Source organism: Dama dama, chromosome 5 (genome assembly GCF_033118175.1).
Source record: "Dama dama isolate Ldn47 chromosome 5, ASM3311817v1, whole genome shotgun sequence".
Lineage (NCBI taxonomy): Eukaryota > Metazoa > Chordata > Mammalia > Artiodactyla > Cervidae > Dama > Dama dama.
The window spans coordinates 60,514,398-60,536,898 of NC_083685.1; the positions used below are offsets into that span (position 1 = coordinate 60,514,398).

The 22,501-nt window shown below is 39.4% G+C and overlaps 1 long non-coding RNA gene across 2 annotated transcripts in view; it reads left to right on the top strand.

Annotated features, from left to right (window-relative positions):
- The window catches only part of LOC133056763 (uncharacterized), a 64,380-nt gene that overhangs the window by 25,020 nt on the left and 16,859 nt on the right, over positions 1-22,501 (top strand). The window contains exon 3 of one of the 2 annotated variants that reach the window (XR_009692906.1): positions 16,407-16,490. This is a non-coding gene — a long non-coding RNA (uncharacterized LOC133056763). Of the gene's footprint in view, positions 1-6,974; positions 7,295-16,406; positions 16,491-22,501 lie in introns of those variants that run through there. The other variant, XR_009692907.1, reaches the window with a different exon arrangement.

Below are 22,501 nucleotides of genomic sequence, written 5' to 3' on the forward strand. Positions count from 1 at the left end.
CTACAGTCCATAGGGTCACAAAGAGTCAGACACAACTGAGAGATTAAAACACACACACACACACACACAAAGAAATGCTATCTTCCCCTTTGTTTGTTGGCACTTTGATTTGTTTGGGTATGATAATTTGGGGCAAGAATTGAGGGAGCATTGAATTGATCTACATGAAAAGAGTGCTGAATATGAGGCTCTAGCAAGCAATTCAGGAAAGGAAAAATAGGGGCAGAGAGGGAAGACCAGGAGGAAGGGGGCATTAGCAGTGAAGAGAAGGTTGTGTATAGTCCACTGTGATCATTCTCCATGATCCTCAGTTGCTCAGGAAGTTAAAATAAACTCATCAAATGCTTAGAGAGCAAGTATAGTTGATGGAAATTAGTGAAGGGATGGGGTTTGGGGTATAGACTGTCAAGGAGTAGGGAACAGAAGCAGCACATGTGGAGGCAGGTGCTATAGGCAGAGTGCTCATGAAAGGCTTTTCATGACCCCCTGGGGATTTGAAGAAAGTAAAACAGTTTTGAAATCCAACTTGGTCTGGATTTGGGGGTTCAAGCCAAAGGATAAAAGGTCCCAGCCAACATCTGGGCTATGAATGTTTATGAATTTAGTGTTAAATATATCATTCTTGCCTCCCACATTGTGACTGTAAGTTTCAAAAGTAGGGACCATGCTGTTTCCTGCCTCAGATGCTGTCAGACTGTGTCAGGCTCAGAGAGCTGTTTCTATATCGCTCCTCTCTTCACTTTCCAATGCTTCCTCCATAGCAATGTTAGGCTAGTAACTCTTACAATTTTGCTTTTATCATATTGGCTTCCTGATCTAAGAAAAAAAGGAGAAGAAGGAAAAGGAGGAGGAGGAAGAGGACGATAGTCTATAATTGGTCTCTGCAGCCATTTTAAACTTCGCTAGTGATCAAACTCCTCCATTATCTGTCCTCATCTGATTTGCCCAAATTCATCTTCTCTTATCCAGCATGATTCTCTTTCTGAGGAATGTTGAGAATTCCTGTCTACTCATATCACGTGTCCTTTTTTTTTTTTTAAATGATGTTCTTCTCGCCTACGACACTCTCTATATTCCTACATTTGAGGACCTGCTTGTCCTCAAATTCCAACACAAGACCTAGTTCCTTCAGGAAACCTGTTATGACTTTCAATCAATCTGCAGTTATCTTTCTTCTCACACTAATTGCATTGATAATTTGGATCATGTCACATAGCACTGATTAATGCTCTAGTGATCTTAACGATGGTTAATCTTCTCATAAGCACCTTAAGTATTGAAAGAATGGTTATAATTTTTATACAATGGGTGCTTGAAAAGTGAAAGCCGCTCAGTTGTATCTGACTGTTTGTGACCCCGTGGACTATACAGTCCATGGAATTCTCCAGGCAAGAATATTGGAGTGTGTAGCCTATCCCTTCTCCAGGGGATCTTCCCAACCCAGAAATCAAACCAGGGTCTCCTGTATTGCAGGCGGATTCTTTACCAACCAAGGTATGAGGGAAGCCCTCAGGTGCTTAGTACTAAATAAACATTTAAGATATCCCTCCTCTAAGTGGATTCACAAAAGGCAGCCGTTTGATTGGATTTCCTATTCTTTCCCCTGAAGCTCCAATACTTAAGCCACTTGATGCGAAAAGCCGACTCATTGGAAAAAACCCTGATGCTGGGAAAGATTTAAGGCAAAAGGAGAAGGGGGTGTCAGAGGATGAGATGGTTAGATAGCATCACTGACTCAATGGACATGAATTTGAGAAAATTCTGGGAGATAGTGGAGGACAGAGGAGCCTGGTGTGCTACAGTCTATAGGATGGCAGAGTCGGACTTAGCAATTGAACAACAACAAATGGTTTCCCCAGTGTTCCCCAGAACACTGGTAAATAGTAGGTACTCAATGAGTATTTGTTTAATGAATGAATGAATATCAGTCTGCCAATCTTTAAGGCTTCCAGCAGGGAAGACTGGTCTTTTTACTTTGTCTTTCTCACCTAATGTTTAAGGCCTTTTCATAATCCTTTTGAATCTAATAACTGTACTTTTTTTGTTGGATTTCTCAGTCTTTTAGATAATTTCACATGGTGCTACCTAGCGCCTTTACTATGGAATCCATCATTCTGAAAGCACCACATTTATTTCAAATCACATTTGTGCCAAATTTAATCTATATATATGGAAAGAGAAAACAGGGTGGCAATGCATATGCATTACTCACTCCTTCACTTCCATGCTCTTTTGTGTGTATCACAATATTGAAAAAGTGGAACTTGAGCATATATGTGGTAAAATGAATCTCTCTAAAGATATATCATTCATAAAGTACATCATTTTTGTAAATGGAAATGCTCAACATCATAAACATATCATTTATCCCCAAATTAATGAATTAAAATGCGATGCAATGCCCATAAAAATCCCAACAGAGAATTTTTTCTGGTGGAAGTTAGCAGGCTGAGTCTAAAATTCACTTGGTGTAAAAGGCTGAGAATAGCAAAGGTAATTTTAAAGAAGAACAAAGGAAAGGGACTAGACTTTTCAGATATCAAGATTTGTTGTAAGACCATAGTAATGAAATCAGAATGATGTTAATCCAGGAATAGACAAACAAACTAAACAGAACCGAGGGGTCCCCGCCTTACACACACACACACACACACACACACACACACACACAAACACACACAAAAATGGCATTACAAATTAGCGTGAATACCAATTTGTGAAACAATGATGTTGGGACAGTTGATTGACCATATGAAACTAGAAGTATATTCACTATATCAAAACTGAAATAAATTCCATGTGGATAAACAGGTCATTATGTAAAAAAGCAAAAAGTACTTTTAAGAAAAATACAGAATATTTTTAAGATGTGACATGGGGAAAATTTTTCTCAATAACACAGATAATGCATAGGTCATAAAGGAAAGAAGATAAATAAATTTGACTGTATTCAAACTTGAGGATTTTTTTATGAAAAAAAAAAAAGATGAAATTAAAAGTCAAGTCACAAACTGGGAAATGATATTTCAAGTCATATATCTGACAAAGAATGATATCAGGAATGTACATTTTAAAGCTCAATTAGAGAAAGATCAGGGTGGCAAACAGATAAATAGGTGATTACAGAAAAAAATGGCCACCTAAGGTCAACTCCATTAGTGTTCAGGGAAATACATCTAATACAGTTGAGAAGTCACATACTCTATTTTATTGTAATTCTTCTTTTGGCATATATATATATATACATATATATGTGTATACATATACACACACACACACACACACACCATATATGTGTATTTGTGTGTTAGCTGCTCAGCTGTGTCCGACCCTTTGGGACCCCATGGACTGTATGTAGCCTGCCAGGCTCCTCTGTCCATGGAATTCTTCACGCGAGAATACTGGAGTGGATTGCCATGCCCTCCACCAGGGGACTGTTCCAACTTAGGGATCAAACCTGGGTCTTCTGCATTACAAGCAGCTTCTTTACTATCTGAGCCACCTGGGAAGTCATATATATATATATATATACATATATATATATATATACACACACACACATGTACATATATGCATATATATTATTTATATATATAAAGCTCTTGTGTATGTGAACAAGTATATATATATACAAAGAATATCAGCAAAATTATAATTACAAAAATTAGAAGAAAACCCAGATTTTCATTTATAGGGGACTAAATAAGTACATGTGGTATTTTCCAAAAATCAGTTAAAATAAATAGATTAGGGCTATGTGAGTCAAGGTGAATACATCTTAAAAACATAATTTGAAGGGGAAAAAAGCAAATTATAGAATATAACCATTTACCCAAAGTTTAAAAACACAGAAAACGATATTTCCTATTATTCCAAGACCTATGTTGTATACTGTGGTGGGCCCGGTTCCCGTAAAGCAGGTTCTGAGATAGTGATCACCCAGCAGGAAGATCTTTAGGGAGCACTTTTGGGAACGCTTTTTTAAAGATTTTTTTTTTTTTTTTTGATGTGGACCGTTTTAAAAGTCCTTATTGAATTTGCTGCAATATTGTTTTTGTTTTATGTTTTGGTTTTTTGGCCACAAGGAATGTGAGATCTTGGCTCGCCAATCAGAAATCAAACCCGTGTCCCTGCACTGGAAGGGGAAGGCCCAACCACTGGACCGCTAGGGAAGTGCCTGGGGACATCTTCTGGGAAGGAAGTGAAGGATGCAGGACTGGGCAGAGGGAGGGTTTGGGCATGATGGGGGGCCCAGATGGGGTCTTAATAATGGCCTCTGTCAACCCCTCGGAAAGACTGTGAGGCTGGGATTGCTCCCAAGAATTATCCTGAGTTGGGGCGAGGGCCCTGGCCTTTCCACACCTGCAATGGCAAGTCCCCGGATGTGGGAAAGGTGCCTGACCTTAGGGTACGCAGATGACCTCAGTCTCTGTGCAGTCATTAGAATGTTCACATGAATATTCTGATTTTCTTCTCTTAGAAATGTGATAACACTGTGCATCCACATGTCCTTTGACATAGGTATGTAATGTGCTTTGGCCAATGGGATGTGAGCAGAAGATGCAAGAGAACAACTTCTGAGTGGAAACTCTTAACAGTGCACATGTGATTCTCCCAAGTCCCTCCCTCTTCCACCGTGGTCTGGGACATTCTAGATCTATGGAAGCCCTTCCACCTGTGTGTCTGGGCTATTGCCAATGTGGAGCGGTGCCTTCAGCTGTCATGTGACTGACAGGAGGCAGAAATGAAAAATATACTCTCTCTGTCCTTAATCAATAATACATTTTTTTTTTTTTTGTCACTGGTGCACAAAACGTAGGTATCCTGACTGATACTGTCTCTTGATTCCAAGTAACACTCTTGCCATCTCTGATCTCTCCTTTTCTTGCCACACATATTTACTTAATTGTCTTCCTTGTGTTGTTTACTAGATCAGGGTTTCACAAAATGAAAGTGTTCTTCAGAAAACTTGACATGGTCATGTGAGCTGCTCTCCAAAATCATGGTTTTTATGGTCAACTAGGTAGGAAACAACATACTTTATCACTCTCTTAGGGACTTATAATTGCTCATTAGCATAATACATTTCCAGAACAGTCTTTCCATAAAGAAACCTGCTTTAACTAATTTTAATCTTCCATTTCACAAACTCATTTGACTATGGAACCCTAAAAATAAAATCTATTAACATCTGAACACATTTTTGGAAACTCTGCCCTAAGCAATCTTCCTTCTTTCCATGCCAAATTAAACACATCCAGCGGGTCTACTTGGAAATGAAGAGAAAGGGGCTGGAACTTATGTACAATGGGTTCAAGAGCTGAAAGCCTTTCTATAAGCCTTTCTCTCTAATAGAGAAAGAGCAAAACTTTCATTTGGCTTCAAGATCAGTTAACACACAGATCATATCTATAGACTGGAAAACACAAATATGTATGTGATATGCAGTCCTTTATCACATAAACCACCTAAGACTGACAGTATGTTTGCAAAATAATATGCAGACACATAGAAAGCAGAACAATGTAAGTACATAATCACTGTCAAATGAGTGGGTATAGACAGAACCTTAAGGATATCTAAAATCACACCATGCACCCCATTGTATTGGATCCAAGAATCAAGGATTCACTGAGTCATGGAAAACTCACTCTTTGATAACATTCTGAATCTCTTACCTGAAGTGTGATATCAAAGAACTTAAATCTTAGGCACAAACAATTAGAGTGATTAGCATTTCTGTACATTTCCATCATGGTGTCAGAAAACAAAAGAATACTTGCCAGTTTTCCAGTCTGGCAAAGTTCAAAAAATGCCTGCCTGCCTGCCTATCTTGTCAATGCAGCAAATGATAGCTTGTTGGCTGAGAAAATGGCCCACTCAGAATGAGGAGGCAGGGCAGACGGCTGCCTGTGCCTTTATAATTTTTTTTTCTTACAGAATTTAAAGAAGTTAAGGAATTACTTCTCTTGAATGAAAACTCCATATTTTAATAAATTAAAGTGGTTGACAACCTGGAATGGATGGAGCAGAATGTTACATAATTTCTAACCTCCTCTTCTTCCTCTGTATGTGTTCTGAATGAGAAGGAAACTATTTTAGCAGACAGGAAGAATAGACAAAAACTTTAAAAGAAACAGCAAATTACGGAAGTCTTGCTTTTGCCTACACACAGATAGACTGAGATAGGATTAAAATTCACAATGTAATGACTTAGAGACTCAGAACCCAGATATTTTGAGAGTTGATGGCTCAGCAAAAACACAAATTACTTTTAGACCCAATCTATTATTTATTATTTCAATGTATAAAAAAATGCACCCAATGCATCTTTGGGATGAAGAGTTCAAAGTCATTGTGATAGTTTAGTTGGCTTATCTTTGGCATAGAGAAATCTGCATATTTTATGTCGGCCTGAAGTTGTGTACAAGATTGTCGTGTCATGAAAACTAAAAGTTAATTTTCAAGAATAAAATTCACAGTATCATCATAAATATACGAATTACTTTTAGTGAAAGTCACTCAGTCGTGTCCGACTCTTTGCGACCCCAAGGGCTACACAGTCCATGGAATTCTCCAGGCCAGAATACTGGAGTGGGTAGCTGTTCCCTTTTCTAGGGGGTCTTCCCAACCCAGGGATCGAACCCAGGTTTCCCACATTGCAGGCGGATTCTTTACCGTCTGAGCCACCAGGAAGCCCAGTTACTTTTAAGCTACATACAAAATAAAATCCTATCAATAAGAGTTTTAATTAAATAATGAGGGATGGCTGCTGAGATTTGGAGTGGGCATTATTTTGATCACTATAGTTGATCATTTCTATTGCCTTCAAAGCAGAGTAAAAAGAACCCTCCACAGGATAAAAAAGCCCAAACTCCATTATTTGTAAACTGAAATAATTAATGACTTTAGTGTGGTTATCTGTGCTTACATGAAATTACCATTTCTAACACCTTCTTTCTTCCTTTCTCCAGTGCTCCCCCTAACCCCCACCAGCTTCCAAAAGTCTTTTGGTCTGCTTACTAGACCAGTTTTCCAATTTGGTCTACCTGCAATGCAAGAAACCTGGGTTCAGTCCCTGGGTTGAGAAGATCTCCTGGAGAAGGAAAAGACAACCCACTCCAGCATTCTTGTGTGGGAAATCCCACAGACAGAGGAACCTGGCAGGCTACAGTCCATGGGGTCACAATCATACAGGACTGAACAAATAACATTTTCACTGTCACTTTCTAGTTTGAAAAAAGAGCAAGTGGTTATAATGAGCTCAAAAGTTTCCCATATCACTTTCGTTGGAGATTAGTCACAATTCTTAGAAAATTCTCATGTTGATTCTGAGACTCTTCTTTCTAAAAAAATTATAATGATGAAAAATCGTGTTTCTTCTATTAAAAATTAATTTCAGTGCTACATTTAATTGAAAAGTATTACTCTGAAATCAATTTCTTGCTTTTTTTTTTTTTTTCTGAAAATAGACTGTATGTAAGTAGATAAGGAAAGTTAAACTGTGTTTTAAAAGCTGGATCATAGATACTTCTCTTCATAAATATTTAAATCTTGAGGCTGGGTTTTGTCTTCTATTTGAGTTTTCATTGTCTTGTTCATGTATAATATTTCATATCTGATGGGGTATAACTATTTTTGAATGTAGTAAAAGTAATCAAAGTTTTACTATGTAATAAATATAGTTTGTTGTGCTCTATTAAAGGTGAGAGTTGAATACATTTATAAATTCATAAATCAGCAGCCAGTTTGGCAAACTTCTTATATTAAATTAGACAGCATTTAAGTATTAAGACAACTAGGAGATGAGTGAGATGCTAATTAAAACCCCAACAAACAGCTACTCTCCATTCCTGATTTATAATTCAGTGTCCATCAAAAAAGTCAAATTAAGGACACCATATCTTCTCACATCTGAATATCTTGAAAGAAATCTGACTGTTAAATCTAGTATTATTAGATGCTAAATCTGGATATAAATAATAAGCTTATAAAACAACTGACCAAACAAATGAAGAAACTCCATAGAGTGAGATTTTAAAAATGACAAGGATATAAGGCGGTCTACTTAGAAAAGTAAACTTCACATTTTTGTGCAACAAAAAGCAATACAGCATTTTCAAATTGCAGGTAAAGAGACAGTTGTGTTGTTATATCACCAGTTCAACACCTCTGCACAGCACGAATAGGATGAATAAAGCTATATGGTACAGAAAAAGTCTTCAAAATTGAATTCCAGTTTTATCTTGCTCATCACATGAATGTGAATGAAAATAATTCAGAAGCTTAATCTGAACAAACTACTTATCATGGAGCACTTAACGAAATACTGCTTTCAAACAGCATTTAGGATATAAACTCCAGGATGAAGAATCAGAGATACCATTACCTGGTACAATGAAGTGTTTTTGGAGCTACCTTCTTTAATTCTTTCCATTTCTAGTTGATAAAGATGGTTGGACCACCTTCCAGGAGGAGGCCAGGTGAGTTTCCATGAGCCTGTCGACTTAAAAATTTCTAGGACCAAAATTCATATCATATGAATTTTGATATGCTGCTGCTTCCTCTGCCTTGCCTTCAGGAAAGCATAAAACAACTCCACATATTACTGGGAAATGCTCAAGTCCCAGTGTCTGAGGACATGGGAGTTTAAAGTACCACCATATATATATATATGGTCTGAAATGTCAACACTGCATTGTGTGTTTATAAAATAGAATTTAACAGGAGTGAAGCACTCAGTCTGAGTCACATGATTAATTTGAGTAACCCTAAGGTAGTCGGATTATTACGCTTATTTAACTAGCTGCTCAAACACTTTTTGGGGCAGCCAGGCACTGTGCTGCAGGTCGCTCACAGTCGTCTCCCTGCACCGTTGTTCCTGCTCGCCTCCACGCCTGAACATATGAACCTGCAAGTTGCAGACTTTCACAGATGCCAGCATGCTCCAATCCAGACATCACTGGTTCTGTTTTGCAAGAGGGAAGATAGAATTGAATCCAACAAGCAACCAGAAGCCGTGCCATCGTCAGGCAGGAGCGAAGTTGCAGCTTGCCCTCCCTCTCTGATTGCTGACAGTCCTTCAGCTCTGCCATCTCCCACCTCCTCTCCCCGTTCCGGGCAGTAAATCTTCTTCACTCAGTGCCAGCCCCCGTATGCCAGTGGTTATTCTGTACTTCTGTGCTTTACAAGGTGCTGCACTGTGAGATTAAAAATGTTTATTTTTGTGTTTGTTTTTTATGTTTTATTTGTGTGAAAAGTATCATAAACTTGTTACAGTACAGTACTATATAGCCAATTCTTGGCCATTAGTTGGGTAGCTGGGCTAACTTTGTTGGACTCACAAACAAATTGGACTATAGAACATGCTCTCAGAACATGTTTGATGTAGGGGACTTCCCATTATCTATGCTGTCAGCAATGTGCTTTGCAGTTCTGTTCATCAAGAGGTAGAGTCCAATTTTGGTTTCCTCAGGGTATATGCCTAGCACACCTAGGCACTGCTAGGATTGCTGGGTCATATGGTGGTTTTATTCCTATTATACAGAGTGAAGTGAGTCAGAACGATAAATACCATATTCTAATGCATATATACAGAATCTAGAAAAATGGTACTGAAGAATTTATTTACAGGGCAGCAATGGAGAAACAGACATAGAGAATAGACTTATGGACATGGGGACAGGGGAGGAGAGGGTGAGCTGTATGGGGAGAGTAACATGGAAACTTACATTCCCATATGCAAAATAGACAGCCAACGGGAATTTGCTGTCTGGCTCAGGAAACTCAAACAGGGGCTCTGTATCAGCCTAGAGGGGTGGGGTGGGAGGGAGACGGGAGGGAGGTTCAAAAAGGAGGGGATGTATGTATACCTATGGCTGATTCATGTGGAGGTTTGACAGAAAACAGCAAAATTCTGTAAAGCAACTATCCTTCAATAAAAAATAAATGAATTAAAAAAAAAAAGAGGTAGTGTCCATATTCCCACTCCTTTAATTGGCACTCACCTCATCGAATGTGGCCCAAGCAATGGTGTACCAGTTCCTACCTTGGACTTAAGAAACTTTGTAGACTTATCTCTTTTGGGACCCCTTCCTCCAACCAGCAAGCAAGGCATGTTTTTATAGCCAGTGAGTGAGGAACCTCAAAGGCCACAGCTGTGTTGGCTTCGTTCTCCCTGCCAAGGCCCTAGACAGGTGAGACAAGCCATCTAAGATTGAGATCTGATTTGAAGTTTCAGATCTGACCCAAAGTTATAACTGACCAAGGAGTTCAGCTGAGCTAAGCCTAAATCACCATGAAAAAAATAAATGGCCAGCTGAGACAAATTCGTTGTAAATTGATGATAACCCATTGTCCCCAATTAGTGCGGTGTCTCCTGAAACTGAGACATAATTCAGGATACAGATACATGAAGTCACATCTCTGTAAGTACTGTTATCTTTATTTTTTTTTTTCAATTTCATTTTTTATTTATTTATTTTTTTCATTTATTTTTATTAGTTGGAGGCTAATTACTTTACAATATTGTAGTGGCTTTTACCATACATTGACATGAATCAGCCATGGATTTACATGTGTTCCCCATCCCAATGCCCCCTCCCGCCTCCCTCCCCATCTGATCCCTCTGGGTCTTCCCAGTGCACCAGCCCTGAGCACTTGTCTCATGCATCCAACCTGGGCTGGTGGTCTGTTTCACCCTTGATAGTATACTTGTTTCAATGCTGTTCTCTCAAAACATCCCACCCTTGCCTTCCCCCACAGAGTCCCAAAGTCTGTTCTGTACATCTGTGTCTCTTCTGTTTTGCATATAGGGTTATCGTTACCATCTTTCTAAATTCCATATATATGCGTTAGCATACTGTATTGGTCTTTATCTTTCTGGCTTACTTCACTCTGTATAATGGGCTCCAGTTTCATCCATCTCATTAGAACTGATTCAAAGGGATTCTTTTTAATGGCTGAGTAATATTCCATGGTGTAAATGTACCATAGCTTCCTTATCCATTCATCTGCTGATGGGCATCTAGGTTGCTTCCATGTTCTGACAATTATAAACAGTGCTGCGGTGAACATTGGGGTGCACGTATCTCTTTCAGATCTGGTTTCCTTGGTGTGTATGCCCAGGAGTGGGATTGCTGGGTCATATGGCAGTTCTATTTCCAGTTTTTTAAACTGTTATATTTAAACTACCTTTGACATTGTGTTTTGCAAAGCCATACATAAGTCAGACTGATCGCCAGAAACTTTTGGTAACTTCTAAAAATTGTCTACCATATAAAAAACATTTATATTTACATTTTATTCTTTCTTCCATTGTGTAGAACTATTAAAAAAGTGTTCTTGCTTGATTAATTAACATGTTCCACAGATTAAATAAAGTTGAACTCAAAATAAAACAAAAGATGAAGTCAACAAACCCCGCAGACCTACTGGAAACCAAATAATAAGGCCATAGGTGTGTACATAACATTATGAAATGTCATCACTTCTTCTGTATCTGGGCATTTCAGATCGGTCAAGCACCAGTCTATCAAAGCAGCGACATTAAGTCCTCTTCTCTCACCATGCCAAAACTTTCAGATTACTGCAAGTTTATTTTAGCCATTATAGTTCAATGTCCAAATTCATCAGAGCAGGCAAATGGTAGCATTTTAAAATTAGAAGGAAGTTCAGAGGTTTCTAAGTGTGGTGGTGAAAAAAGCAATAGCAAATGAATAACCCTATTCTATTAATGGCTGTGCCACATGGACCTTCTTTAGCCAATAGTTTTTGATCAGAAAATGAGACTTTTGGTATGACTTCTTTGTGTGAGAGGGCAATTATAATAATTTCTCCCTGAATTCTAAAAGATGGTGAAGAAGAGTGGAATTGCTGAGGAAAACAGAGAGGGTTTTTGAGAGGATGAAGGGGAAAAAGAGAGAGGACAGATGCCATAGATAGATAAAAGAGGTCTAACGGAGGAATTTGGAGATGCTTCTTTGGGATATTACAAGAGTTTCCCCATAAATATTGTCAATACTCTCAGAGTTAGAGTAAATATTGAGGCAGATTGGGAAGGGGTAGGGAACAGACTGAGAAGTGTTCTTCTCATAACCAAGTGTTTCTAGGGGATCTCACATGGATTGGGCTGGCCAAAAATGTCATTTGTTTTTTTTTTTTTTTTTTTTTAAACAGCTTACAGAAAACCCAAACAAACTTTCTGGCCAAACCAATACTAGACCTGAGGAAAGAAGCTGCCCCCCAAAAGCCCAGTCATGTGTGGGTTACATCAGATTCCTTGCACATCTAAAAATCTCTGGCTAGAAAGGCAGCCCCTGCTTCACAGCATTTATACTAAACAACAGTTCTCTTCATCCTAAATTCTCTAGCTCAGAATTCTTGATGAGCCATTTGGGACCTGGCTGATGTATATCTCTGTGCTATATATAAAAGATTTGTCAAAGAAATACATGGCACAAACAAGATCTTAAAAATGACACTCAAAATGCTTGAAAGAGCAATTTTCAAACATCCTAAATACTTTAGGAGCAGTCTAATCAATTGTCCTCCATAAAACACATTAAAGTCACGACTGGTGATCTAAAAAGATGTATCTATATGTTCAATTTTGTAGCATGATAATTGGAAGACTTTGCCTTTTTAAAGTGTGAATTATTACAAGATTAGGGAAATTGGCTAATAATTTGGCAGGCTGATTAGATGAATTAGTAAATTAACCCAAGCTGTTGTGTACATATGTAAGTCCTCTGAGATGGGAATTTTTAATTGATTCCTCAAGGGTTCTTGTTAAATGGCAAGACGGTTGTTTGACTGTTCAAATAAATGTTTAAAAAAGCAGTCAGTTAACTCCCCTACCAATGGGAATGGACTTTACACAGACATTACAACCACTGAATGTCAAAGTTCCCCTTGAAACTCAAGGTTGGTTAGTTTCATTTGCTCTCCTCCTGTTCACTTCCCAACTTCCTATATACCCAAAGTCATTATTAATCAATAGTGGAAGGTCGCTCGTGTCAGTGACCCTTGCCCATACTCCAATCTCCTCCGGCTCAGTTTCCCATATCTTTCCCTCCATCCTCCACTACTTCGTGCATCATCTGTCATGTTCTCATTTCCCCTATAAAGCTCTGAACACATTAAGTTTTAACGTAATGGAGTAGAGTGGAGATAGGATGGGATGTGATCCACCTGAGCTGGGCTCAACTTCTGCGACTCTGTTTAATAACCATGTAGTCTCGGGAAATTTACTCAACCACAGTCCCTGTTTCCTCATTTGTAATCTGAAGGTGAAAGTGAAAGTGAAGTCGCTCAGTCGTGTCCGACTCTTTGCCACCCCTTGGACTGTAGCCTACCAGGCTCCTGCATGGGATTCTCCAGGCTAGAATACTGGAGTGGGTTGCCATTTACTGATAGCCAATTTGCATGGTTGCTGTGGGAATTCAGGATGACATAGATAAAGCTCTCAGAAGTTAGCACATAATCAGCAGCTCAAATGATTTTCTCTGCTTGTTTCTTCTTATTGAGACCCATGTTGACTCCCAGTGTCACTGCTTCCCCCAGAACACTCTAAAGGTTGCTCCTGTATTTTGGCTTCTTGAAGAGGACTCAACATTATCCTGTCTCCCTGCAGCTTCCTGGCAATTCTGAGTAGTTTTCATTTAAAATCTCTCCTTATTTGAAGGATATGCTGCCCAATTTTATCTCTTGGTTCCTAACAATAAAAACTTCACATAATTATCCTTTTATTTATCACAAGGAAGCTGGGTGGCAAGGACAGCCAATATTATCTTGATGAAATATACAGCAGCGTTTTAGTGTTACCTCTGGGGCATTTCTTCTCAGTCTTCAAGGACTTTGAAACTTGGCTCACAGTTTCTCTCTTCACTCCAGCATCCGCTGTCATCTTAAGTGTCTTCATGATACATGCTGATGAGCCCTCTAACAGCCTGCTCTCATACTGACAATCACCTCCATTCCACTTTACCAACCCCATTTGCAGAAGCACACTTTGGACCTTTTATCATGTGGAACTGCTCCTCTGAAACTCTGAATTTTGAAGTGACTCTTTCTGTCCATAACCTTGTATTCTTTCTCTTCTCCAACTCTTTGACTCCCACAAAACCTGTTCTTCTGCCTCATCACACAATCCTGCTTCTCAAATCCTTTATAGTCATTCAGTCTATTGATGTCTTACTTCATTTCCTCCATAAACAGCCTGAATTTCAAGTATATACTCATTCATTCATACATTCATTTAATTGTTCATCTGTGCATTCGTTCCACATTTATTAAGTGCCTTTTGTGTGTCAGACACCATGGTAGGATGTGTGATAGACCATTATCCTAGGCCTGAAATGACTCAGGGCAGCCTGGTCTTCCCTCTTGACCACTTTTGGATTCTTTATCCTCTATTCTTTCCTTTGTTTCCACCTGGAAAGTACCTGTTTATTATTTTTATGATCATTTATTGTCTCTGATTTTAGACCTTCCGGTTCCGATTGTGGTGGGATAAAAGTCTATCTCTTGTCTGAGTTGGGCCTTCAGGGAAAATCTAAGCCCTCACACCCCAGACAGCCTTGTCTCTCTGTAGCTGCCATTGCAGAATGTTACTCTTTTCTCAAGCCTTTACCATGATGCTCTCTTCCTGGATGGCTCAGTCTCACTTCACCAAGAAAACAAAGGCTTTCAGGTATGAGCTGCCTCAATACCCCTCACCCTTCATCTGTGCTTTATTCATACACTGTAAAGAAACAAATGAAACAAGATACGATGGAATTGGCACAATGCACTTCTCCATAGGTACCTCTGGCTTCCACCTTGATTCCTTAACTTACATACTCTTTCAATCTTCCATTCCTCCTCCCCAAGAAAGATGCTTACCCTCAGCTTACAAACAGCCTAAACATGCTTTCTTTGAACTCTGCCTGCTATTCAGGCTTCCATCACAAAATTCCAATAAATTCCATTCCATCTCCACTCACTGCCTTCACTTACCAACCTCTCCTTCACTCCAAGGCAGCATGATATCTACCTCTCAAACTAACCAAGTTGCTGGAACCCCTCCGTGGCCCTTCAGGCCTCTTATTCCTGGAAATGATTGACTATCTCTTGTGTTTGTTCTGATCCAGTCCACCAGCTGGCCAGAACTTGATAAGAAGCAGCCCTGTCAAAAATCCTGGACCTTTTTTGGCTTTTTCCCATCCTGATCCTTCGCCTCCCGGGTTCTGCGTTTACTTGATGTTTGCCCTCTTGCTCCATCTTTGATTTCCAGCTGATGTTTATCGCTTGAATCTGACAACAGATTTGCATTCTCTGGCAAATCTTTAGAACATGCCCGCAAAGTCTGATAGAGCTTCAAGCACTGTAGCCCCACTTGATGGCTTGTTAGCATACCTGGTTTCTCTGCTGGTCTGAACTCTTCTGTGTGGGTAGGAATCTTAAAGCCTCTCCTCCCTTAATTTTCATGATACTCTCCTTTCCTGATGCTTTTTATACTACCCTAACCACTCTTTCAAGTATCCTGTGAAATCTCTTCTTTTCATCTCACTCTATACACATTTCTTGGCAGATTTCATCCACTCCCATGGCTTAACCATCATCCCTGTGTTGCCAACTCCCAAATTTATAATTCCAATTTTGAGTGCTGCATATGTAATACAAACGGCATACTGGATAGCTTCTTGAATTTGGACTTCAAATTCAACATATTTAAAGGCAGATTCATCATCTTTTCCTTCTACCTTGTATCTTCTCTCATCTTCCCATCTCAGTTAACATTACTGTAAGTTCTATACCTAACAGCTACTCAACTTGACGCTTTTGAAACACCTCCTCTGCTTGGTCCCTTGTATTCGTTTTTGGGTCACTTTCTTCTACTGTAGTTTAGATCAGTTTGCAGTATCTCTTGCAATATCTGCCTGCCCAGATTTTTCCAATAGTCTGGTAACTAGTCTTCCTCTCACAATTGCTTCTCTTTCCAAGTGATTTTCCACTTTGCATCAGAGCTTGCTTGCTAATGGAGAGTTTTGTTTTTGCCACGCTGCAGCTTTAAAACCTTTTCTGGATTCTGCTGCCTATACGGTAAAAGCTACCCTCTAGTTGGGCACTGAAGGTCCTTCATAACCTGACCCCCTCCTCAATTTTGGTCTCAGTGCTCACATGGTTCCCTGTGGTCCCCTCTGTTCTCTGGTTATGTTAGTCAACTTTAGTTCATACAACTGAACCCAAGGTCTCACATCTGAAGCTCTGTGTCAGCTTCCTCTTCTATCCAAGGCGACTTTGCTTTCTTTCCTTCCAACTTAAACCTTAATTCAGCGCTATTCTCTGATATGATTTCTGAGTAGTCTTTCCCAAGGATTTCTGCTGTGTCCCCCGAGCACTTATTTCTCTCCTTCTCTTTTTAGCTCTGCCATCTCCTGTGGCTCAGAGTGTTCCACTAGATTTCTGCATCTGATTAGAAGATGAGGAAGGTAAATGGAGGAGCACAGGTATGAGGGTTTGATGGCATACATCACTGCTGTTGACAAACCGCTGGCCATGACTCAGGCACATGGCTGCAGTTGATTGCAATGGAGGCTGAAAGTAGTCATCTTCCTGTGCCCAGGAGGAAAAGGGAAAAGGCCCAGTGAGCTACTAGTGAAAGTCCTTCCACATGGCACATGGGAGATGATTAGTATATACATTTGGAAGGTGAATGAATTAACTTGATTATTACAGAATGGGCATTAGCTATGGTTAAGTCTATGCCAATGTATGATCCTACCATTCAGATTCCTTATTGGCTTCCAACATTGTAATTCCAGAAAAACATTATGCCATATGACCAGTTATACCACTGGTCAGGAAATTGCTCTCCTGGGTCTATTTGAAAGTGCTGGTTAACAGGAGATAGGCTGGTTAATAGACTAATAGAATGGCAGTCAATGGGGAGTTTATAATTTCTAAGCAAGTTGTTAAATGAAGTTGTGCTTGGTGTTAGAAGTGTGTTAATCATCCTTAATAGCAAGGGGAAAGTGCTATCTAAAATTATGTAAGGTCCGCTCTATTGCTATGCATGTAATCAGACTGTAGATTGCAATTATTTGGCCCATGTGCCAGGCCTGTTCCCCTCTCCACGGCTCATGTGATGTCACATACCTTCGAGGCTGGTAAATGGTCTACCACTGAGAGTAGCCAGTGCCTTTCTTTATCTGAATAGCATCATTTCTTAAGATGCTATGAGTTTAGCTGAAATAACTGTTTGCTTACTGACAAAGAGTGCTTTGGAATGGTTTGCCAAGCGTTTGGTCAAGGACCGTGTAAATAGGACTAACACCCAAGAAAATGCAAGGGCTCTCTAGTGTGGTATTCCCTCCCCCATAGCTTAGAGGTCTTCTCACCATCCTATCCAGTGTCAGGAAATGTAATGGCTTTAATTTCATTTTTGCTCCAGATAACACTCAGGAGATGATAATGAAGTTTCCAGATTTTCCTTTGTTCCAGAAATTCATGCCAGTGAAGTCAATAGTGTAGATGAGTGTAGTGTAGTGTAGATTAGTACTGAGTCTCAGTAACAGTCTTGAAAATGTAATGACAGAAACAGACTCATGGACATGAAGAACAGACTTATGGTTGCCAAGAGTGGGGGGAGTCTGAGACTAGCAGATACAAACTAGTATATGTAGGATGGATAAACAACAAGGCCCTACTGTATAGCACAGGGAACTGGATTCAATATCCTACAATAAACCATAATAGAAAAAAAAAATGTATAATAAGACTTGGCCTGACCATTTATGATCCAGAACCCAATGTGTCACATTAGGCACCCCAGCATGGTCAAATCTTTTAAGCCTCCTGTTCCTGACTCATTATTTAGGAAACGGGAATAATGCATTCATTTGTTTATTTATTGAGCACCTGCTGTATGCTGGGTGCTGTGTGGGGACTGGGGAAATAGTAGAGAACAAAATAAATTCCCACCTGCATGGAGCTTTCATTCAAGTACAGAAAGGCAGACAGAAACCACATGCTGTTAGATGGCAAAAAGCACTGTTAGGGAAGAAGATGCAGTTTTACTGGGGGAGTCAAGGGATGGTTCTGAATAGGTGACATCTAAATAAAACTTAGAAGAAATGAGGGAGAAATCAATGTGTCTATCAGGGCAAAGAGTGTTGCAGGAAGAAGGCAGGACACAAATAAGAAGCTTGAGGGAAAAAAAATAGCCGTTTTTTCCACCATCATTATATGGCTGTTATAAGCCTCAGATGAAACTAATATATGTGATCTGAATATTGTTATGTATTATACTCATCTTCACTGCTGTTACAGCTAGTATTTTTTATGGTTTATTGTTGCAAAATGAACTATTTATATATATAAAGCTATCATTTATTGTCTTCTTAAATTAACATTGCTAGTGCTGTAAGATTTATTCTTCTTTTATTTCTTTTTGAGTGTTGCACTATTTTTTATTTTATTGAAGTATGTTGATTTACAATGCTGTGCTAATTTCTGCTGCACAACAAAGTGACTCAGTTATACACATACATGTATGTATGTATATGTATATTCTTTTTCATATTTTTTTCCACTGTGGTTTGTCACAGAATATTGAATATAGCCCCTTGTGCTATACAGTGGGACACTGTTGTTTATCCATCCTATATATACTAGCTTGCTTCTGCTAATCCAAACTCCAAGTCCTTCTTTCTCCCGCCCCCTCCTGCCCCTTGGCAGCCACATGTCTGTTCTCTTTGTCTGTGAGTCTGCCTCTGTTTTGTAGATATGTTCTTTTGTGTCGAAAAGTAAACTATTTTATGTTTCATAAAAAGAGAGAAATTCTCTGACAGAAAACTTAAAGGACATGTAAAAAATGCCATAATCTTAGGGTTCATGGTGAAAGGATATTTTACCTTCAAAGAATTTGTAAAACACTAGAAGAAGTCTGCAGGAAAAGTATAGAATAAGAGAAAATAAGGCAAAGGTCAGGAGTTAGCAGTCTGGCGAATCATCTCTGAGGTCTGAGAATTCACTGATTCTCACAATATTGAGATTGGTTTCTCTGGGGGCAATCCTTCTAGCTATATGATTTCCCTCTTTCTCTCTCCTTCTCTTTCCTTTCTTGTTTATCCTGCCTCTTGCACACAAATTTTCAGGTGGCTTACAGGAAGAATGGGCTTTGCAGGTGGCACTAGTGGTAAAGAACCTGCCTGTCAATGCAGGAGATGCATGAGATCCTAGTTCAGTCCTTGGGTTGGGAAGATCCCCTGAAGGAAGAGATGGCAGCCCATTCCAGTATTCTTGCCTGGGAAATCCCATGGACAGAAGAGACTGACGGGTTACAGTTCATAGGGTTGCAAAGAGTTGGACAAGGCTAAAGCAACTTAGCATGTATAAAGGCACAAGAAGAACACAGTAATAAATAGTGGCTACGAAGGAGGAACTACAGCACTACATGAATATAGCTAAGAACACATTGCTCAATGTTCAATTCAAACACTATTATGGGTATTTTCATGACAACTTAAGCAACAGGCAAATTTTATAATTTTCTCAGATAAACAAGAATGCAGAGAAGTTGGCTCCTTGCTTCCACTTCTCTAATGTTAGAGAACAGTTGGCTTGAGTATGGAAACACCTTGACATCTATTTTTATTTGTTTCTATACATACACAGAATTTTCAAAATCCTTTGTGAAGCAAGACAGCATATTACAAACATATAAAAAACTTCGTTGTTGTTGCTGTCACCAAATTGTGTCCAGCTCTTTGCAACCGCGTGGACTGCAACATACCAGGCTTCCCTGTCCTTCACTATCTCCTGGAGTTTGCTCAAACTCATGTCCATCGCGTTGGTGATGCCATTCAACCATCTCATCTTCTGTCATTCCCTTCTCCTCCTGCCTTCAATCTTTTCCAGCATCAGGGTCTTTTCCAATGAGCTCATCCTGAATGATGAACTCTTCACATCAGGTGGCCAAAGTTTTGGAGCCCCAGCTTTAGCATCAGTCCTTCCAGTGAATATTCAGGGTTGATTTTCTTTCGGATTGACTGGTTTAATCTCCTTGCAGTCCAAGGGACTCCCAGGAGTCTTCTTCAGCACCCCAATAAACAACTTAGGAAACAAAAAACAGAACTGAGAGAATGTTTACCACAGGATATACAATGAGAGAGAAAGTCTGTAAAGAGATTATTTAGCTTTAATTGAAATATCCATTCCTGGGGTAAAGTCACACAGTATTTATTTACTCATGCATGTTTATAGATACCACCATCATGAATTTTAAGTATCATCAAAAATTATTAATATATTCCTCAGCTTCTACACGAACCCCATGATCTGAAAATTAGAACCTCTTTTGTAAGATTTGTGAACAATAAGTTCTAGATCCTTTCATTTACTTATTTATTTAGTCAAGTTCAATGTTTACTATGTTTTCTGCACATCTGCTATATAACTTGAGGCCATGGTTTTACACTGCCTGGGGAAAGCAGCAGGCTCTGGAGGTATAGAGCGCTGGACTTTTAATTGTTTTCACTGGCAAAAAGAAAAGGATTTTTGCCTGAGTTCTCCCAGGTCTCTTTTCTCAAGTTTATGCCAAGTGCTACTCCCATCCCCCGCCAAATCGTCCCCAGGAGATTGAGGACTGTTAAACTTGAATGTGTTTAAGGCACACCTGGAGTGCTTGCTACAAATGTAGAGCCCCTGATTCAGCATTTCTGGGGTGCTGTCCAGAGTCTGTGTTTTCAATAAGGACCCAGGTGCCTCTGCTGCAGATCGTCAGTGGATCACACTGTGAGAAATGTTGTTTAGCCGAAATGTACTCAAAGGTAAAGACGTTTTAAAGACCCTGGATGTTGTAATGAGAGACAAATGGTTGGCGGGGGATCTGGCTTGAGCAGGAGGCAGGGAGTCCTGGGACATTGGTGAGGGCCGGGAGAGAGCATTTTAACAGAAAATTTTTATAGAATTTTTTAATATAGAATTTTAATAAACAATTATGAGTTAATCTGGTTAGATGGAGCTATGATGGGTATCAGGAAAAATGGACATTGGTGGATTAGAATTAGAACAGCCTTGAAGGCAAAGGGAAAATTCCCCCTTTGAAAGACATGGGGCCCAGAAAATGGACAGTTCCTCAAGAGGTTATCCCAGTTACTATAAAGCAAACTATACCAAAATCTTTTTGGCTTAACCAAAAAACAAAAGAACTAACTGAAAAATGGGCAGAAGACCTAAACAGACATTTCTCTGAAGATGACATACAGATGGCCAAGAGTCACATGCAAAGATGCTCAACATCAATAATTATTAGAGAAATGAAAATCAAAACTAGAATGAAGTATCACCTTATACCAGTTAGAATGATCTTCATTAAAAATCTATACATAACAAATGCTAGAGAGAGCATGGAGAAAGGGAACCCTCCTACACTGTTTCTGGGAATGTAATCTGGTACAGCCAGTGTAGGAAATGGTATGGAGGTTCCTCAAAAAACTAAAAATAGAGTTACCATATGATCCAGAAACCCCATTCCTTGGCATGTATCCGGGAAAGATCATAATTAGAAGATATATGCACCCCTATGTCCATTGCAGCACTACTGACAACAGCCAAGACATGGAAATAATCTAAATATCCATAGATAGAATGGATAAAGAAGATGTCACATATGGCATGAGGAATACCGATGTACCGTCTTTGGAAAATAAAATCCGTCAGGATTTAGAGAGTTGGGTGGCTGGGAGAACATGGACAAAATGGATAAGTTGATAGTAGTAAGTTTATTCACTACAGTACCACATATTAGTGAAAACGAGTGAACTACAGCTACACACAGTATTAACGGACGAAGCTTAGAAACACTATGTCATTAAGAGTGCAAGTTGCAGAATACTTAGAATATGCTGCCCGTTTTACAAAGTTCAAAATCATTAAAAGTAAGCAACACATTTTTTTCTTGTTTTGGTTTACCTACATTTTTGATATGATCCTAAGGAACAAGCAAGCCAGTGAGAAAAAGGAAAGCAAACTTTGGAAGAGTGGTGACTTCTGGAGCATTCTGGGTGCTGAGATGAAGATGCAGTACAGTATACAGAGGAGTTTCTAGGTCCCAGTGCTGCTCTACTTTTAAGGTGGGGGATGGTTTTGTGAGTGTTTATCCCACCCTCCATTCTTTTATTGCAATTTTGCCCATGCTGAGTGACTAATTTACTTGTTTATTCAGCAAATATCTATTGAGAGCCTCGTATGTGCCTGACCTGTGTGAGGCAGGGAGAATAGAAGCATAAATAAAGTAGTCATGGTTACCATCTTTTTTTCAAAAGGGGTTTGTGGTGAACAAGTACACTGTGGACAGTGAGCTACATATAGTGAGCGGAGTCTGTGCATAGGAGACCAGCAGCAGTGAGCAGCACATGACTCAGACTTGAAGTCAGGAAAGATCCCATGGAAGTCATGTATTAGGTTGGCCAAAAAGTTCATTTGGATTTTTCTGTAAGATATTATGGAAAAACCC